Here is a 19,857-nt window from a genome sequence, read left to right as displayed (position 1 = left end):
GTTTATAACATTTGATTTTCTCACATCTGAGTTCCTGTATCAGTCTTCACACAAACTTTAAGTAAAATGTGTCATCTCTTTTTTTTTCTTCCTGCTTTTGCTCTTTTATGACTGTTTAGATTGCAGACTCTATGACCATGTGGGTTTGTGTTTTCTTTCCTGAGACCTGTATCAGTCTACCTGCCACAAGGGTCACATCCATTTCTCTCCAGTGATAGTGGGGAAATCAGGGTCTGGCAGTCCTGATTAGAAATTGAGGGATTGATCCTACCTAACTTTATCCACGTAGACATTAAAAGCCCAGTGTCAGGTACTCGCTCTCCTGATGTAGTCAAAAGAAGTAGATGATCTTCACAGAGTGCTGAGTTCCACCTGGTGTAGCCATCACAACAGCATCCCCTGGATGTGCCCACTCACTGCTGTTAGTGGGTAGTTGCTGCAGCCTGTGGCTTCACTGTGGGTGACATCATGTGAAACTGTCCTATTGTCTGAATGATCCATTGCCCATAAATGCCACAGTAGCCAAGCTGAATGTATTGGCCAGAATACGGTCCTTGTAGCTTGTCTGCTGCCTGGTAAAATGGGTCTTCTGTGAACTAAAACATTATTAGTTGTCATAATACAAATATTAATGTCCATATTGTCACTCTTTTCTCAGGTCTGGGAACACATGGGAGACATGCCTGGGCTGTTTATTACTTCAGTGATCATTGTTGGAAGCAATGAGTCTTACAGAAAGGAAAAAATTCTGCAGGTCTTTTCCCCTTTCCCTCCTCTTTCCTCTTTCTCCTTCTCATACTGTTGCTAGACTCCATTCAAACAATTGTAGATCTATGCACAGAGTTGGTGCGATAAGATTGAAAAAGAAAACAATTGGGAAATGACAGTTCTTATAACTACCCTTGGGTCCTTTCATCCCAAAGACCAGCTTCTGGGGCTTTGCTATGCTCTGTCAACAGAATGCTCAATGACTACATGGAATAAACTGCCAGCTAAAATCATCTTTAAGAGCTCGTAGCTGCAGTAAAGGGGATGGCTCTTGGCTTGCACGGAACTCTGTGGTCTGGCTGAAGCAATCAAAGAGATTTGTAATAACCAGGTCTAGCTATCTGGGATTGGTGGGTAATGCAGAATGTCATTTTGTTAGCTGAAAATGGCCTTTATTTACATTTCCACTTAGCTAGGTAGTTCCTTCATGACGCCAAGAATTAAAGATGCAGATGTGCTATTAAGATATTTAAAGATCCCAGTGTTTAACAAAAACATCAGAAGGGGTTGAAAATATTTGGATTATTTTTTTCTTTCTATTCATCCTCTTATTATTTAGGAGCAAAAACAAACAAAATCCTAAAGCTCTTGCACAACTGCTAAGTGTCTAATAGAGGATTTTATTCCAAGGATCCTGTCAGCAGCCTGAACACCTATTGTGGTTTTTTTTCTAAGGAAACAAATCAACTTTTGGATTTCAGGGATCAGCCTGCTGGAAGGAAGATACCACTGTAACCCTTGGTGATCTACGAATTTGCAAGGCGAAGAGAAAGGCTTTTAGGTGGGTTTTGTAAGTGATTTTGGTTGATTCCAGAAACTGCATCCCTGTGTTTTTCATTCTGAAGGACTGTTTTGGAGTTAAAACGATAGAAAAAAAGGAAAGAGCAACAGATTTGGAGAAAACAGAGTCAGCTCTCTGTAGGTGATCAGCCATCACAGTTTCAGGCCAGCGAGCATCTCCTTTGATGATCCTACACAGTCCATAAATAATCATAGACTAACAGAACTGCAGAATGGCTCGAGTTGGAAGGGACCTCAAAGATCATTCATTTCCAACCCCTTTGCTGCAGGCAGGGTTGCCAACCCCTAAATCAGGCACCAAGCTGCTCAAGGTTCCATTCAACCTGGCCTTGAATGATATGCAGGGCTACATCACCACTACTGATTTCCACACCACCAACCAATTTCAGTCACTCTAAGCTGCTCCTTGGGTTTCCAGAGCTTTGTTGACCATAATCTACCAGCTACTTCTGCTTAGTTCTTTCCCAAGCTCACACGTGCAAAAATATATGTATGGACATATAATAGTTACATATGATAACATACTGATGTGAGTGCATGGTTCAGTAAGCATGGCGATGTTGGCTTGACATTTGGACTAGAGGATCTTAGAGATCTTTTCCAACAGTAATGATTCTATGAGTCCATGTACACAAGAAGCTTTAAATAATCTCACCAGAGGCTGGAAACCTATCCATTATAACTGTTTCTACTGATTCTACTCCTCCCCATTTTTAGGTGTTTAACTTTTTTTCCTGGTACCTATGCATGCATCAACCACTGGCTAGGCTGTGTCACTTGAGTTTCTGCAGCATTCAGGCAATGAAGTCTCCATAAAACTTGAACAAAAGCTCCAACAGTTCCCAAAACCAAAGGATCAAGTTGCCATACAACATGTCCAAAATAGAAAGCAAACAAGAAAAAAACAAAACCAACCCCTAGCCTAAAACATTAAAGGAAACGACAGCTACCCAAAAATGCAGCCAGCAGTGCAAAAAGGAAGCCATGCTGTGCCCTCATCAACTTCTGCTCTGTAATTAAGTGAAAATGCTGAAGGTTTGGTATTTTTAAAGCTGTTCTCTGGTTTCCTTGCTGGGGGAGGAGGGCAGAGGAAAAAAAAATAAGGAAAAATGTCTTGTGTTCTTTTCCTAAGTAAACAGCAGAAATTCAGGGGATTAATTCTCCCGGCTCAGCCAGAGATGGATACTTTATACTTACCATTTTTTTACTTTTTTTTTTTTTTTTTTTTTTTTTCTGTCTGCAGCTTCTAATTTTGCCACCAGTTTGCACAACATTTTATAGTGCCAGAACTCAATGTGGCACACCAAAGGGCGTCCACAAGTTTTAACTGATCTGGAAATAAAAGCTTGGTGTGTCAGATGAGAAACCTTTCAAATTTAAGCTACAAGAAAGGAAGGGTGGTTCATTGATCATTCTGGGGCTTCTGGTCCTCATGCATTGTTTGTGATGAGGAATTTTCCTATTTAATTGGAGAAGAGTAAGGAAAAAAATAGAAGGATTTTTTTTTTTTTTTTTTTTTTGGTAGAGAGTTGTTAAGAACAACAGCAACAGAACTTTTTTTCTTGGGAAAATGAGAGGGGAATAGCATTTTGTTTTGTTTGTCAAAATTTCAAATGCTATGAATACATCCACCAAGAACCAAATGTGTTTGTGGACACCAGAGCTCAGGTGTCCCTACTCTCCTCCATGGGCTGCACCCACGGGATGATGCAATACATCATGGCAAAAAATGTAAATGAATACAATTGGATATAGGGAATTGTAGTTTAGCTTTGGGACCTGAACACTGAGAAAGCCAAGACACATTTTCTGTTGCCAGAAAGGATTGTGTCAACCTTTCTCCATTCAGATATGTTGGTGCTTGTTCTAATTTGTTCTTTTTTCATAAATTAAATGTCTGGGGGAAAAAAAAAATATCTGTGTTTTGCACTAAAAAATGGGAAGATTGCCTAAAAAGCTTATTGATAGCACAAATTTCTTTTGATAAAAAGTGGACAAATCTGAAGATCTGCTTGTACCATTCTTAGTTGCTTTAAGGATTATCTGTATACCTTCTTCTGGAGCCATTACCATGATAGTGAACTGCTGCAGTTATTCTTTTAGAAATACATAGACCATTCTTGATTACTCAAAATGTGAATGGGAGGTTCGATTCTATAGAAGATGAAAGAAAAATGTTGGGCTAGGGGAAGAGACCTTGTGTGGATCTACATCCAAAGTATGATATGAGCTACTGCTGTGTATTAATGATTTCACTGAATAGTCCTAAGAAAGCTTAGATGAGCAGAGGGGAAAGCCAAGAATGGAAAAAACACAGGGAAGCCACAGGTTGTCTCAATTTCTTTTTCCATGATTGGAGACTAGATGCTCAGCACTTGCATGCAAGCTTCTAGCTTGTCTGCAGTGCTAACTCCAGCTCATTTTTGGATTCAGAGTGAGCACTGTGTGAATGGTGCTTGGAGTAGAAAACAATTTGTTTAATGGTTGTGTTTCACATTCTTCTACTGATTTTTTCACTAAGGAGGTGGTGATGTTCTGGCGTGGGTTGCCCACAGAAGTTGAGGGTGCCCCATTCTTGGAAGTGTTCAAGGCCAGGTGGATGGGGCCCAGGGCAAACTGATCTGGAGCCTGATTTATGGATTGTCAACCTTGCCCATGTTTGGGGGTTGGAACTAGATGATCTTTGAGATCCCTTCCATCCCAAGCCATTCTATGGTTCTAACACTGTATGATTCTATCATGAAGGTCTTCTCCAAGCTAGATGTTTCTATGACTGTGAACATCAGCTGAAGTCCCATAGAGTTATAAGACAGCAGGGACATCTCCATGATTCATTCTGCTGTATGGAGGATGGAGATATTAGCTGAAGGCCAGCAGGTTTTCAGGTCTTTGAATGACCTTGTTGCATCAGACACTGTGCAAGGGGAAACAGCAGAAGAAACTGCACATATGGATCACTGCTTTCTTTACTTATCTCTTTTTAGACTGAATATAAGGAAAAAGTTTTTTACAATAAGGTTTAAGAAGCACTGGAACAGGTTGCCCTGTCCCTGGAAGTGGTGGATACCTACCTGAAAGCATTGAAGGTCAGTTTGGATGGGGCTCTGAGCACCTGATGGAGCTGTTGGTGTCCCTGTTCATTGCAGGGGAGTGGGACTGGATGGCCTTTAACAATCTCTTCCAACTCAAACTATTGTATGATTCTTTCAGACAGTTCATGCAAATACCTTTACTGATTTCCCTGGCCACCAGGAATAGCTGAACAGAGCTGTTAGATATTATATAGTATCTTTTGGAAAAGCAGCATGGAGATTAGGATAACACCCTCAAAACAGACTAAGACTGGGAAGGGAATCAGAAACATGAAGTGGCTTGCATAGGTGTTCCCCAGGAAGGCACCAGCAGAGAGAAGTCCCAGGGACTTTCCTGTTGTAGAAGCATTCTGGATTTATACAGATTCTCATCTCTACAAGAACATGAGAACTGGCCTTCAAAGGTGCTTTATCTTGTTCCTCTGAGTCATATTTTCTTTTAAAAAACTCTTTTTTTTTTTTCCTTCTTTCAATAGCTGTGTCAGTAGATTAAAGCATCTATTTCTGATGAACCCAACAACTGCTAGAGGATATTGAGAAATGAAAAGTAAGAAACAAAAAATGGAACCAGTGAAAAATTACCTACATTTTGCAAGGTGTAACAATAACACATCAGTATATTGCAGAAGAATAAATGCAGAACTTCACTGTACCAATATCTGAACTTCCTCCAATCAAACAGCAGAGACAATGGATAACAATGGAAGCAGGGTGCAGTACAATATTTGGCTTTGGAGTAACTGTATTGCTGCATATCCCAGTAATTTAAATCAGATTAGCTTATGTGGGCCAAATGCTCATTAAGATCATAACTGGTGATTTCTGTTTGTTTGTTTTGACTTTGAGAATAGTGGAAATAGGACATTCATTTCAAAGCAGCTTGTGTCCTTTAAGATATTAGTGACTTAATTATCCATGAGTGAAACAATGCAGAGTTGACCATTGTCAGCTTCAGGAAAGCATCAGGAAAAAAAAAAAGAAGTATGCACATGTGTGTATATGCATATGTTCATCCACATGTGTGCTTGTATACGCAAAGGGTTTTATTCAGAACTTGAGCCATTTTCTCACCCTGCTGACAAGGAATGTATATCATATATCATAAGACTTTGGTATAGTATAAGGACCAGGGTACATCAGTACTGCATCAGTTGAGCAAATCTGGTATAAGTACTCTAGCCACAAATTTGCACACAGATAGATAACATACATGTATCAATGTGCATGTACTCTCATATATCTGCCATCCCTGGAGGTGTTCAGGGCCAGCTTGGATGGGACCCTGGGCAGATCTAGTGCCTGATTTATTGGCTGGCAACCCTGCCTACAGCAGAGGGCTGGAACTAGATGATCTTGGAGGTCCCTTCCAACCCAAGCCATTCTGTGTTTCTATGATTCCATGTGTGCTTGCATGCACATTCTAATGGTAATATATTCCTGTTTGGCTTCACATCTCTGTGGACTTGCAAGACTGAACCAAACCCCCAGGCTGGTGTTCACACTCACACACAGGCCAACATCATATATTTCAAATGCAACTAGAAGCAGTTCTGGAATAACTGATGTGAGGCAGCCCTGAATTAAACCTCTCCCAGGCCTGCTAATGAGTACCAAAATATGGTGCTGAAGAGATCTCCTATCATCTGCCATCATCAGCATTCTATTGGGAAATGGGGGCTTTTTCTTTCCTTATACAATTGTGGCTCCAGATGTATCATTCTTAAAAGCCCAAGAAAAGCATTCAAGCTATGCATTGAACTGGGTTGGGGCTTTTAAGAAGATATTGCATGTTTACTGGACCTTGGAGATGTAAGAGGTTCAGCTTCTTGCTGAAACCAGCAGGAAATAATTAGTGCTCCAAAGTGCAACTGGCACTTGCAGAAGCCACTTCTTCCCCAGATATCTGTGTCTCCTTTAGAACTGAGCACACATACAAACACACAGCCCATCTGCTTCAACTCTGCAGAGCTGGCACAGCTGCATCCTTATCTTCTGCATCAGCATCCCAGACCTTTTACTGCTGACAAAAGAGAAATATTTATGCAAGGAGGCTGTGGGAACACAGAACTCTCACTGGCACGTTCTCCCATGCCTTGTTTTCAGTCACAAATAAATCACAGCACGGACAGCTTATCTGTGTTTTGTGGGCAATGGCTACAAACACAAAACTCCCTGGATTGAGAAGGTCAGGTCCAGGGCTGCTAGTCATAGCTGATGGAGAATAGTGGAAAATCTATTCCAATAAAATTCTGACGTACCCAAATCTGTGCCTCAAGCTGAGGGTCTTGTGCTGGGCAAATGATGTGAATGATGTATTGCTTAGCAGCTGGCATTAATTGGTACAGCAGCATTAAGTGGTGTTATGCTATATCAGATTGACTGTGGCTGCAGTCTAGTTAATGCAGAATTATTACTATTTTCTCACTATCCTTAAGGCTTGTTTCAATCGCCACTGAAAGGTGTTTGATGAGAACTGATTTTTAGAAACTTCTGGAAAATCTATCCTAGAATTTGAAAGAAATCCAAACGTTGCCAGCCTGAATACAAAAAAAGACAGAGGAGCAATCACTTGGGAAAGTGCATCTGAAGTCTTTCTTCCTATCTATCTATGGGCGTGTTATGGTTTCTGAAAATCTATTTGTCATACAGAGTTCACTCCATAAAGTCACTGCATCCTCTTGAAATTTGACTCCTGCTGCTGCTGCTGCTGCTGTGGTTGTTAAATAAACCCGGATGCATCATGCTTCTTTTGTTTATTGCATGAGAGTATGGCTTTGTCCTCAGTGAACACTTAGGGGTGAAGATTTCAGTCTGGAGCTAAGGAATAGACCATAGATTCTGGTGTCCGTGGAGGGCATCACTTGAGCACTCACTCTGATGTCCTTTCTAGATACCTAGAAGCAGTGGGTGAGTTTCATGTACTCTTTGATAATTCCTAAGTATATATATAGAGACGTATAGTTTTCTTTCACAGCTCTTTGTAGCAGAGTATTTTAGTTAAAGAGCTTCTTAGTATTTGAATATTAAAGAGAACTCAGATTTGTAATGACTGTGAGGTTGGGATCATCACAGTTTGCCTTTCTTATGGCACACGTGAACAGGGTATGTCTGTCATGCATGTATATTTATCATCTGGAAGTACAGAAATGCCTTTTGCTGACTCAACACTCAGTTATATGCTCCATGTGCAGCAATATCCAAGAGCTACAGCACGGCATCACTGGCCTCCAGACTTCCAGGTCCAGACTTTGTAGCTCACGTGGTTCTAGGTCATAACCCCTACACTGCATTTCCCCTTGCTCTGTCACAACAGACCCTGCAAAAGGTTCTGTCCCCTTCTTTGTTATAGCTCCTCTTCAGATATTGAAAGGTGGTTGATATGCAGGGTTTCCTTGGGAAAAACAGGGCATTCGAGATAGATCCTTTGGTGACAACACAGTGCACCGTAAGCCATGTCCTTAGCAGTGGCTGGCTGTGTGCACTCACATCCAGGCATTTCCTCTTCCAGAAAGGGAGATTTGGTTTGTTCCTTATTTTTCTTGTGACTGTGTGTTCTGTATGGCTGCAGGACTTGTTTTCAGACACATGGCTTTCATTTCACTGCTGCACCAGGCCTTGGTAATTCTGTTTTTTTTTAATCCCTGATCCAAGCTCTCAATTTCTTTCATCCATTCTTCCAACTCTACTCTTCTCCTTTTTGTTTTCATTTGAATTGAGTGTCAGTTACTACATCTGGATCCTCACAATAGAGCCATGGGCCAAAATAAACCCTTGTCTTGCGTTCACTGGAATGACAAACTCTTAGGACCAGTGGCTGGTTTTTGTCCTCTATTTGTCCAGCACTTTGCATTGCAAAGACCTGGCTACTCCCCATGGCTTGAAGTTATATTGCAAAACAAAGGATGGCTCATAGTTATGTAGTGAAAATGGAATACTGCTGTGAAGAATTACATACCACCAGCTCCATGCAGTATCACCTTGTTAATGTCTCTCCAGTCTCACAGTTACTGTCAGTCTCCACATGCCTCCTCCAAACCTGGTGAGGAATGTCTCTTTCAGTGAACAGGAGAATCCACATCACAAAATGAAGAGGATTATATCTGATCTAGTCATACCTGGCTATGCTATAGTTTCTGGAGTCTGGATTTCTCTTCCTCTTGTCCTAAACTGAGCAATGTTAAGAGATTCAACTATGATGCAGAAATGCCCCCTTCTCTACTGTGTATGACTGAGCCTGAATTTTCCAACTTAGATGGAGATGTCAGATTTAAATATAGTTGAAATAAGGCTCACAGTATATGATCTACCCTCAAACATTTCCCAGCCAGGGAAGAAAAACACTTCCAAAATGAGAGCAGACCTGTGCCTAAGCACTTGTGTTAAGAGATGAATTGCACCTCTGGCTGGATGGGTAGATCTTCACTATGATGAGGTTTAAAATAAGTAAATAAGATGGAGATTCCTAGGAGAATCCCATTCATGATCAATTTTAAAACAGTTTTGCTCACCTCAGATGATATGTCTCCTACTTATTACTGCTTCATCAGCTAAGCCCTCCATGCAAACACCTCTAAACCATGTCAGTGCAAACTCAATTATGCCTCTCATTCAACTTTACTTTAAACTGGGCTGGGTATGTGCCAGACAGTAGAGTTGGATTCCTCAGTGTCAGACAGCAGTGTGGCAGTACCTTGCAGCTGACAGAAGGATAGGAAACAGCTGGGAGTGATACCATAGCCACATGCTCCTGATAGATCCAAAGAAGTACAGCTCTGCCTGTAATCACATTTGAAAGGATCACCTTAATCAGATTCTTATTAAGCTCCTGTTTTTCCAGTTGAGGTTTTATTGCATTAAACTAAATTACTTCAAGCCAGGTTTCAGTTAGCTTGAGAACAATTATACACTGTTCCATACTAGTTTCCATTCACTTGTGTATAAACAGGACAAAATTACAGTCTGGCCTCCATAGCTTGGAATCAGGATCTATAAATTTAAAATCAAATGTATGAGTAAGGGTAGATCTTACTATGATCCCATGGTAAGAACTGCAAGGTAGAGAGACTTCTGAGACTCCGAGGAAGCATGGATCCTTTCAAACTTGTCTGACTGCAGATGATGGAAATAACAGGGTGTGCAAAAGACAGTCAGCAGCAATTGGAGGCATTCTGTGGGCTACGTAGGAGCTGTGAAATAAGTTCTTTGCCACCATCACTCTGCTGCTCAGGACACACAACACACTTTGATTTTTTCTTCTTTGCGTACCTTTTGATGACAAAAAGAGAATCAAAATTAAAGCAAAACTGGAGCAAACATGGATCTGTCTTGGGAGATTGGACAAGAAATCTTTCCAGGCAGGGCTTAGGTTTGTTACAAAGAATAAGGTTCTCTTCACCTCTCTCCATGTCTCTCAGATTTAAAGTTTTTTGTAGTTAAAGAAATAAGCACTTCTGAAGTGTGACTCTCCTGACCAATCCTAGACCATCCAAGATCACTCTGACTAAGTTGAGCTCTTTCCAAGAGTGATAATGCTCTGTTTTGCTCTGAATTTCAATAGCAGAGACAAACTTAGATGCCAAGTAGCATGTTTATATACCTGAGAGTAGATGTACTGGAAAAACAAATTAAGGCAGTCTTCACCTGCTTCCATGAGCACCATCCAGACAATGAAGGACATCTGTATCACCAAGGAATGACCTGGGCAAAGGAGGGGATAATACAAAGAAATAGAATGAAATTTTACACAGTGGTTAAAACAGCTTAAGAGAAAGGATGGCTGACATAGCTTTGATCCTCAAAGTGTATTTTTGAAGAAGTATTGTACCTCCTGTCTGTCCAAGGGGGTAAATAGGCAATATTTATCTTCTTCCAGAACAGAAGTGATCTTATGTGTAGATGATCCATGCTCTGGTGATAGAAATAACAGAGAAAGTAACAAAGACATACAATCATAAACCCTAGTAATGTCCAAAGAAAGCAACAATATTTCATGCTCCCTGCCATGGCAATGAGTACTTCAAATATCATTCAAACACAGTTTGTAAGCCATCCACCTCCAGCCTCCTTCTCACTCTGATTTGCAAAGCCAGTAGTATGATTCTTTTAAGGCCAATAAAATGAAAATAGCAAAGGGAAAAAAAATGCAAGCTCATATTTTGAGACTTGAAGATTCTTTAGTTTGGTCTTTGCCTTTGTCTTAAAGAGCGACCAGCAAAGAAGCAAACACAGAAGTTGCAGGACCTGGGACTGAGATGTGAACAGAAGGGAACACTCTCAAATTCAAACACAGATCACTACAACATGTTAGTGAAATCTGGAAGCCACAGAAGTGTAAACATTACTAGATTGCCAAAAAAACTAATGATCTCTGTGCCAATTAAAATTGTTTCTCCTTTTCTATTGCCATGATTTGTATTCATGCAGATGGGAAAACAAAACACATGACAAATTAGGACTGTGTGGTTCTAAAACTGCTCAGTGCACACCCATCTCTGGCTATAGAAAACCATTTCTTTGTTTTTTTTTCTTTTTTTTCTTTTTTTGTGTGCGTGTGCATGTAAAGGGTGTGAAGAGATGCAAACAAGTAGGAGGACCTTCTGCAGAAGAGAGGTCGTGTAGGTTTGTCCATTTGGGAGAATGCAATGAGTACAAATCATATGAATTTTCTGGATCTAAACAGGTTGTTTTGTTATCTGATGAGCAATTTCTGGTTTGAAATGAAAGCAGAAATGGATAGGGAAATTTTCAAAACAAGTCTGAATAAAAGCCAGAGTCACACAAGGTGGCAGTGCAGATTGTCAGTAGGGGTTTCTGGACACGAGCAAAAGGCCAAATATAGTTTTATTAAGTCAGACACAACAGGAGAAATTAGACACCCACAAATGCAATAGATTCATTGTCTTTACTGGAGTTTTGGCTATGTGACTCAGCTGTGTATAGGCCATAGGAAAACACAATAGTAATTTACTAATTTTTATCATGGATTAATGGTGATCCTGAATTGGTCAGTCGATCTGACCTTTTTTTTTATTCATTCCTTGAACACCGACATCTGGACCAGGCCATTGGCAACTGGTAACTCAAGGACCACAGACATCTTTTAATATCTGTTCAAGTGAACGCTGTCTGACTTCATTGCTTTGGTTTGTCACCCAAGAGTATAAACAATGAGATCCAGGGCGTTCTGGCCAAGGGAGGAAGCTTTCCGTCAGCTGCCTATCAATCAAAATCCAAGACTGTATATATTTTAAAGATGAAAAGCACATAAACAGAAGGCTAAATCATTTCAGAGACTGGATTCCTGCTCCAGTAGTGGTGGAGTTCACGATATGGGCTTCTTCCTGTCGAGAACTGGACTGAATAATCACGTAAGAAGAAAGACTGATCCCACGTGGGAAACATTTCTGATTTTCTTCCAGTATCTGAACCTGCAACTTAGGCTGTGCTAGCTCTAATTTATCAAGACATTCTTTGAGGGTGTACCAGAGAGCACTGAAATGCTGCCTGTGGCTTTTCTGGTGCAAGAGTTTGGACTTCGAATGGAACAAGAGTGTAAATGATCCCTGTAATCTTGTGTTGAGGATGCATTTAAGGCAGAGTCCAGAGTCATTCTGCATTTCATGGGGAGAAGCAGTGACATCTCAACTGTGGATGAACCTATTCCTTGCTTAGTCATACTGCAACTGGAGTTAGGAAGCTCTGGGTTTAGAATGTAGACCCCACTGCAAGATATCCTTGTTGTATTAGATTTCAATCAAGTTGCAGCTGAGATCAGCATAAAAGCTATTTTTCCCGGCTCATGGCCATTACATAGCCCCAAGCAAAGCTACACATGTGTTCAGACCCTTACCCAGTCATGCCAAAATCATCTAGGCTAACTTAGAAACTTTAGAAGAGAACTTTTTGTTATTTTTGCTGTGGTTTAAACCCAGACAATTTTGTCAGGAGTTCATTTGGAAGCAATTAGCGCACAGTTATACCAGAGCACATGAAGATGTGGTCACTTCTGGTGAGGAGGAGGAGGAAGGATTCGTGGGCAGCTTGGAAGGAACTAGGAATGATAGCCTTGTAGAGCAGATCAGATGCAGCCCAAGTAATAGATGTGGCCACAGACCAGGTGGTGTGAGTATACTGTGAGGTTCTCTGGAAAATCCTACGCACCACATGTTTCAATGGCCTTGGTTGCTATAATGGTCATTTCCTTCTGCTCAGCTCCTCTGGAGGTCTCTGAATGAAGAATCTTCCAACCCTGAGGGCCTCCTAAGCTCTGAAAGGATGAACCAAGGTATAGGGTAATGACAGGCATTGGGAATGGCCTCTGTCAGGGATGTCTTGCTGATGCCATCGTTGTATTGTACTGTGTGCTGGGACACTGCAGAGGCCATGAGCAGTAAGAAGGAGATCTCCTCTTGGAGACAATTCCAGGAGCTTCTCTGTTCCATACAAGGCTCTTGAAAGTCATCAAAGTAATCAGAGAACAACAACAACCACAAAGCCAAAATACAGAGAAATCCCAATAGCAGGAAACCACCTCCATTCCTTCTATGATTTGTCCTGGCTTCTGAAAACAAGAGCCAGGCATTACTTTATGACTGCTTTCCTCAGATTCTCATTCCTGGGCTCCAAGGAGAAATCCCTAATTTGTTGAAAGGTAGACAGAAAAATTGGATCAGCAGCACAAGTTTAGAGTTTGCTGAGGAGATTGTGAAACCTCAAACATCCCCAAGAGATTAAGATGTTTATGCTCAACTTCTTCAAGTGTAACTTAACTTTTGGTTACTTGCTCCTGATTTTACTGCCAAAAAAGCATAAGGAGAATAAGAGGCAAAACAACTTTTGCTTGCATTGCTTTCTGGCGACTAGTCCAATTTGTTTAAACCTTTTTGATTCTGCATCATTCTTTGGTTTGGGGCCAAGCTTTGTGTTCAGAAAAGGAGCTGAAAGTTCAAAATGCTTCTACAGCAGCACCCTCTGAAGAGCCAGTGTGGAGACAGCCACGGTACCCAACAGAAAGTCAAGTTTATTAAGAGAGCAGGCTGCTGAAAAGAGGGAGAACAGCATTTCGGTGAACTCTGATACTCTGCCAGCAGAGGAAGATGTTAATAGCAGAAAGAGCAGTCCTGGCCTTGGAGGCTTTAGGTACTCTTTTCCATCTCATAATAAACTAGAATAGAATAAAATGGAATGGACTGAAATAAAGTCAAATAAAAATAGACTTATGTGTGTGTTTCTGGAAGCAGTTGCTTATTTTGGTGTAATGCAGACATAAACAGATAGTTATAGCAAGAAGTTAGATTTCAGACATGGAAGTGGCAGGTGTTCCCACTGGTACTTGTGCTAATAAAGCCCTGAGACGTTGCATTCTGGGGCTGCTAATCTACCATGATGGATGCAGGAGACACTATGAACAGGAGAACACCCTTCTGCCTACAACATGTCCAGGACCATAAAGAACTCGTGGAAGGAGAAATAATCTGGGAGGACTTGCTCAGCCTTGCAAAAGTACTCAACACTTGCTGTTTGCTCTCTCTCTTCACAGTGTGCAATGGCCTGGATTAAGCTGTCCTTTGTGCTTTTCTAGTTATCACTTACTTGCATCACCACCATTGAGTTCTCTTCCAATGGGGCTACACAGCCATTTGTATGGCTTACATTTTCTCCCAGGGTCATTGAGATCTACATTTAGAATTGAAATATGACAGGACCAATCCCCTAACATCGAGATCAACTGACAGCATCTGGCCACATCCATGACATCAGCCTCTTTTAGCCTCCAGGAGAGGATGACCACATCCAAAGCGCTCAGTGGAAATCCACCAAGAAATGTGTAGGTGTGGCTTAGTGGGCATGGTGGTGATGGTTTGATGGTAGGACTAAATGATTTTAGTGATCTTTTCCAATCATAATGATTACATGATCTCTCTATCAGGGAAATGGGCCAAATTCATAACAAAGTTTGCTCATGCAGTCTGGCAGTTTAAACAATCAAAGTATAGCTACTAGAATCACCCTTCAATCCTATTAACCAAACTGTGTTGATATATGTTTATTGTCATTCTGCATTCATGTTTTCTCTCAAGCATCCCTTTGGATCAAGCACACTGACTCTCTTGATATTTTACTCCAGGATTTCCTCTCTACAATCTGTAGGGTTTTGATTTCTGCACCAAAGATGCAGCAGAAGCCCTATCTGCCTTTGAAGGCCGAGCTTCCTGCTAAATGGACCACTTGTCATTTATTCTTTTGAAAAGTCATATTTCCAAAGATTCTTTCTTTTCCTTCCTTCCTTCCTTCCTTCCTTCCTTCCTTCCTTCCTTCCTTCCTTCCTTCCTTCCTTCCTTCCTTCCTTCCTTCCTTCCTTCCTTCCTTCCTTCCTTCCTTCCTTCCTTCCTTCCTTCCTTCCTTCCTTCCTTCCTTCTTTTTGCTTGCCTCTCTTTCTTTCGCTCTTTCTTTCTCACATTCTCACTTTCTCTCTCACTTTCTCTCTCTCTCTGTCTCTTTTTTTCTTTCTCTGCTTCTCTCTTTCTCTCTTGCTCAATTTCTTCCATCTACTCTCTTTGATTTCCTTTTTGTACAGCCAAAAATTAATATTCTTGCTTGGTACCAGAAGATACCCCCAGCATGAATTTGACTTGAAACTCTCTAAATATGCAAGTGCAGTTTTTAATTTCCATTAAATAAATAAATTATAACAAGAAAGAGTGACCAAGGGTGTTCTAGGACATTTAATTTCATTATTCAGTTCTCTCCAATCAGGAAGTACATTCCCTTCTGTTGGCCTCAAGTCCATTTTCCAATTGCATGTTTAATTGCTATTGGAGTGGTCTCCAGGGAGTCTAGATAAGATCAGGTGAAAATGTTAGGTTCTTTTTTTTTTTTTTTTCAGAAATTTCCAAATCAAGGCTGTATTGCTTCCAGATTTGGCTCATGCCTGGAAGATAATGAATATTGTTAGCCATATAAGAATGACCTCAAGTGGCCCTTGTGCCTCATTCTGTAAATTTATACATGGGGGAGGAGATGGTCTGTGCACAGAAAGATTATGGACTGTGGAAAGATTATGGTGTGAACTCAGGGAAAACTACAGAAGGATGTTTTCCTCCTGCATCACTTCATAGAAGGCATTCCCAAGACCACCCAGAGGAACTGTGTCAGTGCTGGGTACCAGCTCCAAAGCTCCCAAGTTCTCCACCCTGTGTTTCTGTCTCATTTCCCCACTTAAGTCATTTGTGATTGGCTCACAACAGCGTACATGATTCTGGCAGTAAGCAGCTTAGTTATGATTTGGTAGCAAAATATTTGGACAAAGGAGCTTCCAAGCAGAAAACTTTCCAGTGCAAAAACCCTTTTCATCCTTCTACGCCACTGCCCCAGTCAGGCTGGTTTGATGTCTCCCAGCTCCAGAGTACAGAAAGGTTGTGCTCCAGTCTTCCATTAGCCTTCTCAAGATGAGGCTCTCCTTAATTGGCCCTGGCTTCCGCTTCAAATTGGGTAACGTCTGGGCAATTAATATTAATGGAAAGAGGAGCTGCTTCTGTTTGTTTTGTTTTAAAGTGGTTTCTGGAGGCCATCTCCCAGATAGCCTAGCTTAAAACCACAGTGTTCGAAACACAGACAGCCCAGGCAGCACTCACACCTGCTCAGCCATAGAGTTTTTCCAGATGCTGACTTCCCCATTGATGGCAATACCGTATTGCCTTTATTCCTGGACAGTCCTTACAGTTCTTTTTTAGTTGCCCAAACTGAAAGCTGTTACCAGACATAGCTACATCTGACTTTGCTGAAAAAGATCATCAGACATGTTTCCAGAGCTCTGGCTTGTGCTCTCTGGGATGGAGAGAGATTTTTGCAGGGACATTCCCAACTAAAAATATATGCTGTAAAATGAAATCCCTTCAGCCTAGCCGTAATCTCTGAAGATTTTACTTTCCTGGTTGCTGCTATTGCTGCTCGAGGGGCTCTTCCCCACCATTTATTTTATTTTATTTTATTTTACTTTATTTTATTTTATTTTATTTTAATTTTATTTTGTTTTCTTTTGTTTCGTTTTGTTTTGTTTCGTTTCATTATTTCATTTCAAATTCATAGAATCACAGAATGGCCTGGGTTGAAAAGGACCGCAATGATCATCTAATTTCAACCCCCTTCTGTGTGCAGGATCACCAACCAGCAGACCAGGATGCCCAGAGCCACATCCAGCCTGGTCTTGAATGCCTGCAGGGATGAGGTTGTGGATGCAGCAGGCCCTTTTCAACCCAGGCCATTCTATGATTCTACACTGCACCCCGCTTCTCTTTGATTTCCAGCATACATATCTAAGATGAGATCTTCTGTCCTCAGGCAGTCCCCACAAGGCAGAGATGTTCCTATGGGTGAAACAACTTGCATTTCAGCAGCGTGGGATTTGGGCTGACTGCAAAACGCTCAGTGTCTCTGTCTATAAACCCCTCTCTGACTGGCCAAACAAACCAACAGAATGAAAGCACAGTGAAGAGAAGAAATTTGTCTAAGGCATTTGCTGAAAGCATCTGACATTATTCCCACACTTAGATAAAAGATGGGGTTTAGCTGCTCTCCAGAATAGAGGCATGGCTCAGTTAGGAACAGCACAGAGATTTGGGGTTGGGAGCCTTTCTCTTTTTCAATTATGCAGCACTCATTTATGTTGCAGCCGGAGCAGATGACATGCTTGTCTCTAATCTTTCCTCCTTGTTTCTCTCAATTGTGGCCCCTGACCCACGACATTCCCCCTGCCCCTGAGCTCTGTGGGGAGACAATGCAGTTTCTAGGAGTGTACTCCAGTTTGGGTAATTCAGGGCACCATCCTCTAACTTATTTATGGAAGGTGGAGGCTTAATTATTACATGAAATGATCCCTCTGGGTCATATCCATTAGCTATTTTTGACAAAAGAGGAAAATGGAAAAACTATATTAACTGAAGCTGGTTAGCTCAAATGACAATGAGGTTAAAGGACACAGGATCCAATCACTCAGTTACTTGCATCTGGTTAAAAAATGTCTTTGCATTGCTTACTTGTGGCACTGATGGAAAATGGGATTTTTGTCTGATTGATTAACAGGTCAAATACCTGAGGACACGCAAAAGCACAAATACCCACAAAGAAAGTTCTATTTCTCAATTAGTCGGGAAAAAAAATTAATCAGACTGTTAGGAAAGGAAAGTGAGGAAATATTTGACTATTTCACCCTGTTCAGAATTGAGAGTACTGGCAATGCCATTCAGTAGAGCTAAGAAGGCATCTTCAAATGTGTTCCAAGATCCTGATGTCTTTTGTGTCTTTGCATTCCCCAGTGATTTTCAAACAGAAAAAATACCAGAGCAAGTCTTGTGTCTTCACCATATTCTGCTTCTGATCACAGCCGCCTACCTACTGGAACTCCTCTTGAATGAATTTGACATTTAAATTTCCATTATGGTTTCCTTCTGTGATAATTGCCTGTATTAGAAACACTCTACAAGTTCCTTTGAGCAACCTGGTCTAGAGGAAGGTGTCCCTGCCTATAACAGGGGCTTGGAACTGGATGATCTTAAAGGCCCCTTCCAACCCAAACCATTCCATAATTCTGTGATTCTATGACTCCTGCCTGGAGAAGGAAGTGTGAATATACAGTGAGCCCTTCAGACGTGATCTGAAAGATGGGAAGGTAAAACTAGGAAGGCTCAGACTGTGTGCTTGTGGTGTTGAGTTTTACTTTTTTAAATTCTTCCTCTTTTCTCTCTTTTTCCCCCCCTCCCTTGCCATCTGACTGTAGGCACTGCTGAAGGCAAAACATTGAGCTAGAGGCTTTGATCTTGCTCCACGATGCTGGTCATGCTGTTATGATCGCCTCCTGCCAAGACCTAAGGCTACACCTCTAATCTAGTGCTCATCAAAGATCTTTCATGTGCTGTTCAGAAGGGGTTGTTCAGAAGGGGTGAATATTTTCTCACATACTTCACTCTGGTGTGTATTCTGGTTGCCTCTAAAACCAAGGGAGAGAATTAGGACTCACAAATCCTAATTTTCCCTTTGGTAGAAGCCACAAAAAGAGGAAGCACTGTCTGATTCTTCCACTCTGGTTCATCCTGGAAAATCCAGACAATAAAGCCTCTATGAAAGTGAGAGATTTTGAAAGAGGCACTAGAATGAAAGAAGTGCTTTTGGATTTTGAAATTTAAGTAGTCAGAAAATGACACAGTAGGCACCATGAGTACAGAGGGAAAGACATTGTCATGAGGACCTTGCATAACTTTTTCTCTCAGAGGGTGGTCAGGCACTGCAATGGCTGCCCAGGGAGGTGGTGGAGTCGCCATCCCTGGCAGTGTTCAAGAGGCACCCGGATGAGGAGCTACGAGATATGGTTTAGTAGCTTGTGGTACTGGGGATGGGAGGGTGGTTGGACTAGATGATCTTGCAGGTCGTTTCCAACCTTGTGATTCTATGATTCTACGATTCTACTCAGTCATTCGTTTCTCAATTTCATTTCAGTGGTTTCTGTTCAATACTTTCTACAAGAATTTGGGCAGCTTCTTGTCTGTTGATAGGCCGCATGCATGTCAGGTGGATTAAATGAATTTCCATGGTGGTAGAGAGCAAAACCATTAATTATCAGTATTAAGTATCAGACAATGTGCCATTTATATATGTCATAGAATCATTAAGATTGGAAAAGACCACTAAGATCATCAAGTCCGACCCAACCCATCCCACCATCCCCACTGACCACGTCCCTCAGTGCCACATCTCCATGGCTCTGGAACACCTCCAAGGACGTTGACCCCACCACCTTCCTGGACAGCCTGTGCCAATTATCACTCTTTTGGAGAAGGCAAAGAAACCACTTCCCACAAACACTTTTTCCTTTCTTTTCTGTCCGCAATTCCATGTTGATGCTTCTGCAAATTCTTTTGTGGGTCTTTTTGCCTGAGAACCTTGAGGATGGAAGAAATGTCAGATGCAAAACAAGGATTACACAAGCTGATGTGAGGAAAAAGCATCTGCTTGCTTAAAGCTGAGATATTGTAGAAAGAGAAGGTACCTTCAGCAAGAGGCAAGAAGAATATAAGGACAAAGTGATGGAGAGAGGAGGGGGAGGGAAATGGAAGAAAAAACGTATTCCTAGACAAGATAAAAATGTGTTTATGATGAAGCAGTTAAGAGCAATAAAGGAATCAGACGTATAATGAAAATAAAT

General features: G+C 41.3%; 1 long non-coding RNA gene across 1 annotated transcript in view; it reads left to right on the top strand.

Moving 5' to 3' along the window:
* LOC125696333 (uncharacterized) overlaps positions 1-1,549 on the top strand; it is a 33,945-nt gene extending 32,396 nt beyond the window's left edge. Inside the window, exons 3-4 of the long non-coding RNA XR_007378286.1 lie at positions 659-754; positions 1,444-1,549. This is a non-coding gene — a long non-coding RNA (uncharacterized LOC125696333). The remainder of the gene's footprint in view (positions 1-658; positions 755-1,443) is intronic.
* The last annotated feature ends 18,308 nt before the right edge of the window (positions 1,550-19,857 follow it).

Source organism: Lagopus muta, chromosome 7, assembly GCF_023343835.1.
Source record: "Lagopus muta isolate bLagMut1 chromosome 7, bLagMut1 primary, whole genome shotgun sequence".
NCBI classification, from domain to species: domain Eukaryota; kingdom Metazoa; phylum Chordata; class Aves; order Galliformes; family Phasianidae; genus Lagopus; species Lagopus muta.
Note: the sequence above shows the minus strand (reverse complement) of the source record. Positions and strands in the feature narration are given on the sequence as shown.